The sequence below is a fragment of the Pinus tabuliformis genome, chromosome 8, assembly GCF_031772625.1.
Source record: "Pinus tabuliformis cultivar Carrire ecotype Pingquan chromosome 8, CPIR1, whole genome shotgun sequence".
NCBI classification, from domain to species: domain Eukaryota; kingdom Viridiplantae; phylum Streptophyta; class Pinopsida; order Pinales; family Pinaceae; genus Pinus; species Pinus tabuliformis.
The window spans coordinates 1,667,158,936-1,667,172,142 of NC_142294.1; positions in this window are offsets into that span (position 1 = coordinate 1,667,158,936).

Here is a 13,207-nt window from a genome sequence, read left to right on the forward strand (position 1 = left end):
TTGTGATGGTGCTTTTGATTAGGGTTTGACTGTGCAGGAGCGGTTCGAAGGGAAGGAAAGCATGGGAAAGGTCAGGGGGGCTAGGAGAGGTCCCAGGGGATCCTTAGCATCAGTCTATAGAATTCTACAACGTTTGGATGCTCGGCAACCAAGTTTGCAGGCTTCTACAGGATGTCTGCAGGGGATCCTACAGGAAACTCAGGGATTTCTACAGGAAGTCGGTGAAATTCTACAGGATGTTCGACCGTGGGAGTTTTGGGTGATGGTGAAGTGATGGAGTGGTATGGGTGGATAGGTAAGATGGAGATGGAGCTGGTGATGGCTCAGGGGTAGAGAAATATGGTGGAGGAAGAGTGCATGAGGTTGGTTGGTGTATGGAAGGATGGGATCAACGAATGGTCAAGACAATGGAGCTACGTGAATCATGGAATAGCTGGAAGGTATACGAGCTGAACAGAGGTCGATGAGGTGGCTTTAGGTGTGGTTGACAAGAAGAGGAAGGAGATGGAATGATGTGGAGCAGTGTAAATAAAACAAATTACTTATGAATGTCACCAAAAACGAGAACTCATTAACCTGAGCTACTTGTGATATAAACTCAATGAACAGCAATGTAAATTGTGAAGGAAACTCGTGCATGGAAGTGGAATAAAGAAGTATGGTTCAATATCGAAAGTGCATGGATGGATCTTCAATGAAAACGACTATGTTGCAGCTTGCATGGAAGTAGAAGACTGCGTTCTTTTTGGTGGTTGATATGGACTGCACCCCAATCCCTAGACAGAGATGGCAGTGAAGACACTAACAACCCTTTTCTTGGAGCTCCAGTGTTTACAAACCTCCTATTCTGATCTAAACAACTGAAAGCAAAGTAACCATAAGCTAATCCTACTCAATCACATAAAAACTAAATCAGCAGACTGTAAATTCGAATTGCATGTCAAAGTAAAGAAACAAAGTGCTGGAACGAAAGGCAAATAACACTACAAAACAGAGGAGGTCTATTGCTCTCAGGTTGGGCCCTAACCTGAGAGCTATAGCTCCCTTAAAAACTCAGAATTAGATCCAAATCTGCTTGCCTTTATTCATAATCAAAAGTCTAATGTCATGCCAAAACTGGCTTACAAAACAACAAAAACCGAGCTGTAACTCGTGCTCAGAGATTACAATAGTAATTCCAAAAGTCAAAAAGCTTCTAACAAAGGCTACGGCCTTCATATTTATACAAAATGAGGATCAAGCTGGCTGCCTTCATTCGTGGAGCTTGGCTGTCCAACTGAAAGTCAAACTGCTGTGAAACTGCTGATCCTGTAGAACGTGTTGGCTGCCTTTAAGCTCGGTGGGGAGAGCTGTTAGTCAAGGTGAAAAGCACGAGGGAAGTCATTTAAAGTTGTAGACAACCTCCCTATAAACATGCAACGCCACCTTTGTTGTCTCCTTGTCTCCTTCTGCGTGGTCCTTTGCTCTCTTCAATGCCAAAAACCTGAAATCATCATGTATTAGCCACATAGATATAATGCCTGCCCTTCTTCCTACAAACAACATGAATATACTAAGAAATGAATGCATAAGTGGTAAAATATGAATGGTTGAACAAGGTAAGTAGGCCAATATGAGCCCAAATTGTACCAAAAATTGGGGCTCATCAGGAGATATAGAACATGATGCTAAAGAAAGTCTGGAAGACCAAGAAATTTAAGCCTGATTGTGCTAAGCCCTGATGGCTTGAGCTTTGATTGGTCTGCAAAGTATACTGCTCCATCAACATTGTCAGTAAATTCTTCAAAAAAATCTTTTCTATCAGTCATGTGGAAAGTTGCTCCTGAATCAAGCAACTAATCATTTTTCGAAGAAGCAAGTGAAGCATTAAATAAGTCTTCATTTACTCCAATATTACATTGTACCACAACATAATGAGCAGATTCAGGTTCTTTACCTTTGCCATTGTAATTTGTTTTACCTTTGGACTGGTTTCTTTGCTGCTCAATTTTTTCCCAAGGTAACTTGCATGTGGAGGCATCATGTGATCTATTTCTTTTGCAGTGTATGCAGTGCAAATCTGACTTTTCTCCTTGAGAGTGTCTACCCCCCCTGCCTCTAAAATATCTTCCTTATCCTCTGGAAGAATCTTGGGCAAGATTCTTTTCTTTATGAGCAAGGCACACAGCCTCTTCAGAAGATTCAGGGGTTGTTTATTTCCAAAAGCTTTCTCTCTTTCAGAAAATTTTTTCACAAGAGAGTCAAAGGTAATATCTTTGAGATTTCCATTTTCTTGTAATGACTCAAGATAATTGGAGTAAGTAGGATAAATTTCCTTGAGAAAAGCGATCAGAGGAATATCCATTTCAACCTTAGTGACTTTGATATCATGCATTACAGATTTTACTTCGGATGCAAGAGTAAGAGGATCATTATTTTGTAATTCAAGGGTGAAGAGTTTAATCATGAGTTGAACAACTTCAAGTGCAGAGTCCGAGTCATAGAGTTCCTTCATCTTTTGTAAGGCTTCGAATGCATTTGAAAACGGTGAAATGTTTCAACTCACCTCTTCACTTACTGATATTGCAATCAATGCATAGGCATTGTTGTTCTTATTTTCCCAATTGGTGAGCTCCTTGTCTGAGGTAGGCTGGATTGGCACTTCGTCTCCTTCTCCAACACACACTCCTTTCCATAGATCATTAAAAATGAGAGTGTGTCGGATTTTCCATGACCATTCAAGATAATTTTCCTTTCCATTGAGAACTACTCCCACAATAGATATAATTGAATGCATTTTAAAATCTGTGTACAGTGGAGAAAAATATTGCTGCTACAAAATTTTACTCATAAAATGATTGTTATACCAACAATGTTCAACTTGACAACATTCAACGTTCACTTGAATACCAAAGTCTGACTGGAGCTGTGGTTCTTTTGCTGCTGCGTATGGCAGAGATGAACGACGGAGATGAACGGTGGAGATGAATCGGTGGAGATGAGCAGCAGAGATGAGCGGCAAAGATGAGCGGAAGAGAAATATGGAGGAGGGTCATCTATGGTAAGTGATCAACGGTTATCACAAGCAAATCAAGTCGGGGCGTTAACCAAGACGGAGGGTGGTTTTAAATCGATAAGCAGGAATTCGAGCGGATGATAAATGGTAAGTGGTAATTAGTGGAGAGCGCCTGATTCCATTCAACGGTGGACACGTAGCATCTATAGGAGAGAGAAAAACCGCTCATTTCAGGTGGGTGACTCTCGTGCAAGTTGTCCACCCGAAATCACTATAGACCGTTAGATCTTGGGATTTGGGATCAACGGTGGAGAATGAGCTCGATAAAGTGAAACCTCGGGAACTGTGTCTGAATAGGTTACATCATCACCATTGGTAGTTTATATGAAAAAGGATATGCGGTGAATAATAAAATATATGCGAAGCTTCAAATACGAAAGGGTTAATGAAGCGTATGATCGCATCGCAAACATGTAGCAGTATTGATTAGGGCAAAGAGACTAGCGATATGCGATTAAAAGCAGACCCGATGATATTTATATATGCAATTTCATGACATTTGAGATCCGACCCAAGGGAGGAAATCCAAGTCACTACAGCACCTTCGACTTCAATGCGCCATTCGACGCAACAAAAATGACTGAGATTTCGCAGGGTTTTTACAGAGATGTCAACCTGCAAAAGATGCAAAACAAAGGAAAAATAGAAAAGGAGTTACAAATTAAAAAGGAAGTCAAAAAATGGTGCCTGCTCTAATACCATGTCAGACCAGGAGGTAACTCCTCAAATCAAAACTCATATTATTCATTCAGGTTGTTCATTATTATATACAAGAGGGAGTGACTATTCGGTTCATCTCCTGATGACTCTCTATCTTCTCTATTATTTATTTACATTAATTACAGTTGTACACCCAATCCCTCTGATTAGGTGTCAACAAAACTCTCTTGGTTGTCTTCGTGTCATAATATGTGTGCTTCAATATTTTTTTAGACGATTAGGTTATGATTATCCATTGATTTGAATTGAATGATGGTTGTTACTCAGTCCCAAGTCCATCCATTTCCCAACTGCTTTCCCAGCCATGCAATGGCCTCATTTCCCAACTGCACAAGACTGTGCAATATGCATACCATGGTTTGCGTGTATCCTACAACACTGACCTCATTTCCAGATATCGATGTTGCTCCAGAGCGGTACTCATTGAGTCAATACTTGATTTCCTTTTGTGAAACTTACTAGTTTTGATCTCGTAACATGCTGTCGTGCTGCTGCTATAGTTGGATATTGAGCTTGTTATTTAATTGTTGGAGGACACCACTGCCATTGATGCAGCTGAAGGTAATTTAGTCTACAAGTGTAGCACTAGCGGAGGAGTTGAAGGTTCTGCCATGAGGAGTTGAGGTAATTAAGCCACCCTAGAAAACCCCTAAAATATTCTCCTGGCCAAAAATTTTGTCAGGGTTTGAATCTTTATGTCATATGGTCAAAAATGTTGGGGAATCAAAAACTGAAATGTGCATGGCATTAATTTAATTGAAGTATATGGTAATGTGTAGGTCCTCTCTAGTGACTGATCTTATCTTGAGATTCCACGAGAGCTCTGTCTCGATTCATAAAAATGAAATCATCTCGGTTTGAACCCTAGTAAGTCCATATTTAAAAACCAAATTCCCAGTTTTCTTCAGGGAAACCATGAATTTTTAGAATGAAATGGGGTTGATCTGGTTTTGATTTTTTAGGTCAATGATTCGATCGTGGAGAGCTATGCTCAAGGTGGGAGGTGGTGCATAGCGTCAAGGGTGTATCTGACACATGCACTCGATGGTGTTGCGAAACTGTTTATGTTCAGTAAGGCCTCTACGACAGTGAAAGTCCAAAGAAACTGTTTATGTTCAATAAGGCCTCTACGACAGTGAAAGTCCAAAGTATGAATGTATGGAAAATGGAGACTGTGTTCCTCCATCCTTACCAATAACTTGAACAAGAGCACTCAATGTTCTAATGATAGGTGGTCTTGTGATTGATCCCAGCGAATGTCACAATTGAGGCCTTCAATAAGATATTGGAAACGTTCCAAGGTTGATGGCTTCTCTTCCTTCTATTGTATTTGGCTTGGCTCCTCCTGGTGAATGTGATTTGGGTTCTTAATCAAGTGCTTCAACTATATCACAGAGAAGACCTTTAACTTAATGTATCATCATACAAAAAGCTGGAATGGTCACTTGATGTGTAGGATCTAGAAATATCCCTCTTGAAACTGTGAATAAAAGTGGAGAAAATTAAAGAGGAACATAATTCTTGTAAATTGAATCTAGATATGTCTGAAGCTATTCTATGGTCTCTTCCTTGGCTCAGCATTATGTGGATGATTTTAAAGAGTTCCTGATTTTGCCTTGGTTTTCATAATTGTTTATGGGTGAAATTTCTATGTTTCTCTAGCCCTTAATCTCCCAAATAGAACAATAATTTGAAGAACAACCTGTTCAAATGCTCTAATGGCATTCATGTGAACAAATCCAAGTCACCTAATTCCCAAAAAACCACCATTTTAGAGCTTATACAAGGGGGTAGGCAACATCCATATTATAGAGACTCAAGACATCACTACATTAGATAATTAGGGATGTGGAAATCTTAACATCATATCATGTTTGAGTTATTTATAGCTCCAAGATTCTTGATAGTTCTAAAATTATGTTAAATATCTCATTATTTTGTGTTTCTTCCAGTGGCTCAGGAGTTTGCTTCCATAGGTAGAGTTACCTCCTTTCAGACACAAACAAAACCTACCTTCAGAAGGGTCAGTAAGTATCCACCTTGAATACATTCAGATAGACATTTCGATGTATCTATAGATTGCTCCAATGTCTTGGTTTTGACGATTCTTGTAATTTTGAAAACATATGGACAAAATCAATATATGTATTCTCATTAACATTCTCACTATGACCTAGAGTTCGATGTGAATTACTCTATAATTTGGCAGTTGAGATACTCACCCCTTTTGATGCAGCTACAAAATGTGCCAATGTATTGGTTTTGACAGTTCTTGTAATTTCAAAAATGTCTGGATAGTAATCATTTAAGTTTTTCTCACTAACATTCTCACTATGACGTGGAGTTTGATGTGCATTAATCTGCACTTTGGTAGTTGGATTATTCAAACCAGAAAACATGTCAATGCTAGAGATACTTGTGATGTCCACTAATTCACCAGTTAAACCTTTGGATGCAGCTTCAAGATGCTTTATTGTCTTTGTTTTCATAGTGATTGTCATTTTAGGAACATCTAGGTAGTAGTTAGTACAGGTATTTCCACTTGAATTTTCATTATGAATTGGTGCTTGATGTGTTTGACTCTATTCCCCAGCAGGTGGGCTCTTTAAATCAGATACCATGTAGATGCTCAAGATGTCTGAACAGTTCACTAAGTTGTCAGGTAGAATTTTGCTTGCAGTATGGTATAATGTATTAGGTTCCACAGTGCTTGGCATTTCCAAAATGTTTTGAAAGTAATCAATAGGGACCTTCTCACTACAAACTGGAGTTTGATATGTACTTTTCTCCCTGTCAGCAGATAGAATGTTCAAACTAGTTAAAACATTGATGCCGGAGGTACTTGTGATGTTCTCCAAATCATATTTTCTACCACTTGTTTGGCATATATCAGTGGTCCTAGTTTGTTTTATGGAGCCTGGACCAGGAATTGAATTTCATGTACTCTATATGACAGATTTAATTAGATCATTCCCACAACTCCTAAGGTGAAAACAATCCCTCCATAAATTTATAGAACTGATAGCCTCCACATGCAACATTGGTTCTTTGGCATTTTTTACTTTGCTTGGTCTAGCATTCACTTCCTGCTGGACGAAATGGAATGCAAATGCAACTGTTTTCTTCCAATGTCGAAGAAATGTGATGAAGCATTTCACAAATTGCGGTAGGGGATTCTTCCCCATTCTAAGTGACATGCAATAAATGTTGTTTATACCCATGGAAACCATTTGTTGGAAAATTTGAACATGGAAATAGGCACCAGGAATCAGAGTCTTTTTAATGTGGCAGGCATCCGAAGAGCAAGCATCGATGTGATCTCTTCTACTGTATGGAATGTAATGCATTGACATCTCTATCCCTTTGAAACCAAGACCCTCTAGAATACAATGTATTGACATAAGAAAACATCTACATGGACTTGTGTAGACACTAGAGGAAGGAAATTCAAGCATATGGAATCCACACCGTGGGAATGGAAGATGTACTTCATGAATTGCTTCATAGAGGAACTGGGTGTGTGACCTGACAACATTACAACAAAAACATTGGCATATTCCTTTTCATCTTCAGGTTTCCTTGTACATGTGGTCAGTCCAAACCCATTAATTTCCTTCAACTCAGGACCTATATTGGTAGCTAGAATATATCTGGCACCAATCTCCAGATCGAGCTTACCTCTTAACAAGCTTGTAACAAAAATTGTTAAATTTCCTACCCAAGAAAGTCCTACATCAGGAATATTGCTACTTACTTTTACAACTTCAACTTCACCAACCTCAAATTGTGCCATGGAAATAGAAGATAACCATTCCAACCAGGAAACCAGGTATGCAATTAACAAATGCAACATGGATCAGATTCCTTTCCACTCCTTCAATAAATCGATTTATAAATACAATGAAAGAGACAAGCAGTCCCAATATTTGGTAACCAAAATCTATTACTCCCAAACAACATTCATGCCATCCCACATTTATAACAAAATAGTGTGGGCATGATGACATTTTCATAGAAACAAATTCAATTCCATACCATACTTGTGTGAAAATAGGAACGTAACTTTGAGAAAAGTGATGAGATGGTGTAAACTAATTTTAACATACTAGATTGCGAAATTCCTCTGATTATGAATCTAAGCTTCATGAGCTCTTGGAAACCTACGCTTACAAAATTCTCCATAAAATTCCTATTAATTATATCACTAACATGGTCATCCAAGCCATCAAATATTCATCCATTGATCCACTTACTCACTAACATTCTCACTATGAACTGGAGTTTGATGTGCATTATTTTTCACTTTGGCAGTTGGGATATTAGAACTTGAAAACTTGTCAATGTTGGAGATACTCGGGATGTCCGCTAATTCACTAGTTAGACCTCTGGATGTAGCTTCAACATAATTTAGTGTCTTTTTTTTCACACTTCTTGTCATTTCCGGAACATATAGATAGTAGTTAGTACAGGGATTTCCAATTGCATTTTCATTATGAATTGGTGCTTGATTTGTTTAACGTTGTGCCCCAGAAAGTGGGATTTTTAAATTAGATATCGTGTAGATGCTCAAGATGCCTGCACTATTCACTAAGTTGTTAGGTGTAATTTTGCTTGCAGTATGGTGTAATGTATTCGTTTCCACGATGATTGGAAGTTCCAAAATGTTTTGAAAGTAATCAATAAGGACCTTCTCACTACAAACTGGAGTTTGATATGTACTTTTCTCCCCATCAGCAGATAGACTGTTCAAATTAGTTAATACGTTGATGCTAGAGGTACTTGTGATGTTCTCTAAATCAATTTTCCTACCACCTGGTTTTGCATAGATCAGTGGTCCTAGTTTGTTCTATGGATCCTGGAATAGGAACTAAATTGCATCTACTATATACCACGTATTTCATTAGATCATTCCCACAAATCCTAAGGTGAAAACAATCCCTCCATAAATTTATAGAACTGATAGCCTCCACCTGAAACACATGTTCTTTGGCAGTTTTTACTTTGCTTGGTAACTCCCCTGAAGTAACACATTCAGGAGAATGTTCAACATTATTCTCCCATGCATCTTTGCCAAGCATGGGCTGTGATGGAAAATCCACACCTTCAGTTTGATGTTGAACATTTCTTTTCCTTCACAATATGTAATATCTTCAACCTTCTTAAATTTAGACATCTCGTTGTTCTCGTAATAGGTTAGAAGAGTCAACAGAATGTCTTTACCTCTTAATCACAACCTTTGGCAAATGACCCAGACTATCCTTAAAAATGCATCAGAACTAAACCCAATTCCTCTACGGTCAACAACATAATCTATCATAGCCCTTATAACTATAAGAGAGCTAGAGAAACCATCCACTTTGAACAACTCAGTTAGTACAAGATTTACTATTACTTCTATGATCCTTGGAACTATGAAGGAGGAAATGTTAAAGTATTCACTTATTACTAGTGAGTATTCTCCAGTGTGAGCGATGTAGTTTTCCATGGCATCAGAAGCCATGACTATGAATTTTGTGTCGACCTTGTCCTTAAACCTAAGAAATCAGATCATCAACTTTGTCTAGTCATCACTGCCTGATGGATGCACTAGAATGCAGATGCAACTGTTTTCTTCCTATATCAAAGAAATATGATGAATCATTTCACAGACTGCAATAGGGGATTCTGTCCCATTCTTAGTGACATGCAATAGGTCATGTTTATACCCATCGCATCCATTTGTTAGGCAATTTAAACATGGAAACATGCACCAAGAATCAAAGTCTTTCTAATGTACCAAGCATCGGAAGAGCAAGCATGATTGTGATCTCTTCTACTATCTGGAATGTAATGCATTTATATCTTTGTTCTTCTGCAATATAGACTGTCCGAAATGAAACGCATTGACATAAGAAAACCTCTACATAGACTGGTGCAGACCCTAAAGGAAGGAAATTCAGGCATATGGAATCCACACCATGGGAATGGTGTATATACTTCATGAATTGCTTCATAGAGGAACTGGGTGTGTGACTTGACAACATTAGAACAACAACATTGTCGTATTCTTTTTCATCTCCAAATTTCCTTGTACATTTGGTCATTCCAAACCCATTAATTTCCTTTAGCTCAGGACCTCAATTGGTAGCCATAACATCTCTGGCACTAGTATCCAATTTAAGCCTACCTCTTAACAGGATTGTAACAAAAATTGTTAAATTTCCTACCCAAGCAAGTCCTACATCAAGAATATTTCTACTTTCTTTTACAACTTCAGCATCACCGACCTCAAATTGTGCCAAGGTAGTAGAAAATAGCCATGCCAACTAGGCAACCAAGTATGCAATAAATTGCTGCAACATGCACCAGATTCCCCACCACTCCTTCAGTAAAGCCATTTCTAAATACAGTGAAGGAGATAAGCAGTCCCAATCTCTCATAACCAAAATCTATTACTTATAATCAACATTCATGTCATCCCACATTTATAAAAAAAACAGTGTGGGCATGATGATATTTTCTTAGCAAAAATTTCAATTCCATACCATACTCGTGTGAAAACAGGAACGTAAATTTGAGCAAAGAGACGAGACAATATAAACTAATTTTAACATACTAGATTGTGAAATTCCTCTGATTATGAAGCTAAGCTTCATGAGATCTTGGCAACCTCTATTTACAAACTGCTCCCAAAAAATCCTAATAATTATATCACTAACTTGGTCGTCTAAGCCATCAAATATTCATCCATTGATCCTCTTACTCAGAAGTGGCTTATCCCTCAACATCCTAAGTCTCCCAAAATCTATGGGAAATAAATGATTCATAAAAAGGATATCCCCTTAAGACCCATAGTGAGTGCTAATGGAGCCCCCACTCATGCACTCTCTCACTTCCTAGCCACCAATATTCAACCCGTTCTTGGCACATCTTATTATTTCATTCAAGATTCCCCCCACTTCATCCAAAAGGCCAAATCCATTCATCTTGACCACAATGACATTGTGGTCAGCTTTGATGTCGTCTCCCTCTTTACTAAAATCCTTGTTTCTGAAGTTTTAGAATTAATATCTGAGTAGGTCGATCTTGAAACCCTTAACCTTCTTAAAAATTGTCTATCCTCTACCTTCTTTTCCTACAATGGTATTTTTCTATTAACATATAGAAAGAATGAGAATGGGGTCTTCCCTATCTTTGGTTGTGGAAAATATATTTGTGGAGCATTTTGATTCTATCATCCTAATTATTGGCATTAAAAACCGAAATGTTTATACAATTTTGTTGATGACACTTTCGTATTGTGGTCTCATGGGCTTTCATCCCTCCAAGTTTTTCTTCATCACCTCAACAACATTTCCTCGCATATACAATTTACAATGGAATTGGAAGAGCACTCATCCCTACCCTTGTTGTATGTCATTGTTACCCGTCTATTTGATGGTTCAATTTCCTTCTAATTTTATCAAAAAAAAATTCACACTAACCAATACCTCCATGCTAACTCTCATCATCACCCTGTGCAGAGGATATTCATCCTTAAAATCCTTTTCAGTAGAGTTGTAAAAAAATATGATTCGCAGTTTCTAGCCACCAAGAGAGCTCACCTAACCAAAGCCCTCACTGAGGATGGTTACTCTACTACCCAAATCACCAAAGCCTTTAAATCTTCATGCTCTCATCACCACTCCAAAGAACCCCTTCCCCCTCCTAGGGCTCTTATTTCTCTTCCTTATATAAAAGGCACCACTAATATCATCTCAAATTCTTAGTAAAAAAGAACATCAAGTTTATTTAATGAGGGGAGAAAACAATTGTAGAGCAATGAAAATAATTTAGATTTAAACCTACTACTTTTACATTAAATATGATATTATGTCAGATTTGGTAATATTGATTATGATTTCACTCTGATATTGTGGGTGGAAAATCGATTTTCAACTTAAGTTTGAAAATTCAAGTTAGGGTTGAGAGGTGATATTCATGTTTAATTCTTTATCATGTTGTTCATGAATTCATATTATTTTATTTAGTTGTTCTCATCTACTACTTGTATTTTTTCAAAATCAATCAAATATTTGATATTGGAACTTGAAAGACCATCTTTGAAGATGTAGACGCAATCTATGTTCGAAAGGTTATAGAATTTGTCAAATTTGGCATAACATAAGTGATTTCTCTTTATCTTCCAACTTTGAATGGCATTTTGTTTACTAATTTTTATCTTCAATGATTTTTTATATGTCATTATTCTTTTTAATTTATGCCTTACGGCGTTTCCTTTACATCATCTAGTGCAATTGCCAGTTTAGTTCATTTTAAGTATCAAAGTGGCTTGCATCATAGTAAGGTTGTACTTATATCATGTTATGACTAAGAGACTCTTGTAGATTACCTCAATAGAAATAAAATTGGAAAAAACCTATTTGTTGTTTACAATACATCTTTTAAAATTGAATAAAGCTTATTTTGATTTCATTTGTGTTTTTTAATTGAACCTTGAGATAACCAAGTACAATAGGAAAGTTTGTATTTAATTATATATAAAATTATAGTAACCTATATCATTAATTATTTTTTGGTATATTAAATTCCAATACATATGGCTTAAATATCATGTTACGACTAAGATCTTGTATATGGCCTCAAAAGAAATAAAATTTAATAAAACTTATTTTTTTGTTTACCAAACATCTTTTAAAATTGAGTTTAAAACTTGTTTTAATCTTATTTGTTTTTTTTAATTAAACCATCATATATTTTAGTTCATTTTATGTAACTTGCATCATAACTTAAGGTTGTACTTATTTTCTTAGTCTGTGAAACTAGAAATCAAAATTGTTATATTTTTTTAACAAAAGTTATACTATATATAGAACATTTTAAACTAGTGAGATAATTTTAATAGATCCATAAACTTCAAAAATTAATGAACATCCATAAACAAGATTAATAAAATCCATAATTTGATATAATGAATGTATCAATAAATTGTCCATACGAAAATATATACAAATTACAAGTGTTACATGAACATCCATAAACTGAAATAATAAGCATTCATAAACTAAAATAATGTTCATTTACATGCATAAATTGTCCATGTATGGAAATATACAAAGTCTACCAATCACATGTGAATGTGACCCATGAAATTAGCATGAAAATATACGAAGTATCCACTCTAAGTACCACTCGAACTCCTATGTGGGTTCTGTTACGCAAAGTAAGCATCCATAATCTGTTACTGCAACATAACACATCTAAATTCAAACTAATTAGATCATTATTTGTAAAAAATAAACAATATGGAAATAAGTTATTTTGAACCACTTTTTTAATTACATATATGAATCTACTAATCTCACTCAAGTCTAAATGCAAGTTATCTATGATGGCGTTCTGATGAATTTGGTTTTGGTGCTCCCCTGCCTATGGCTCAAAGATTGGGGCCTA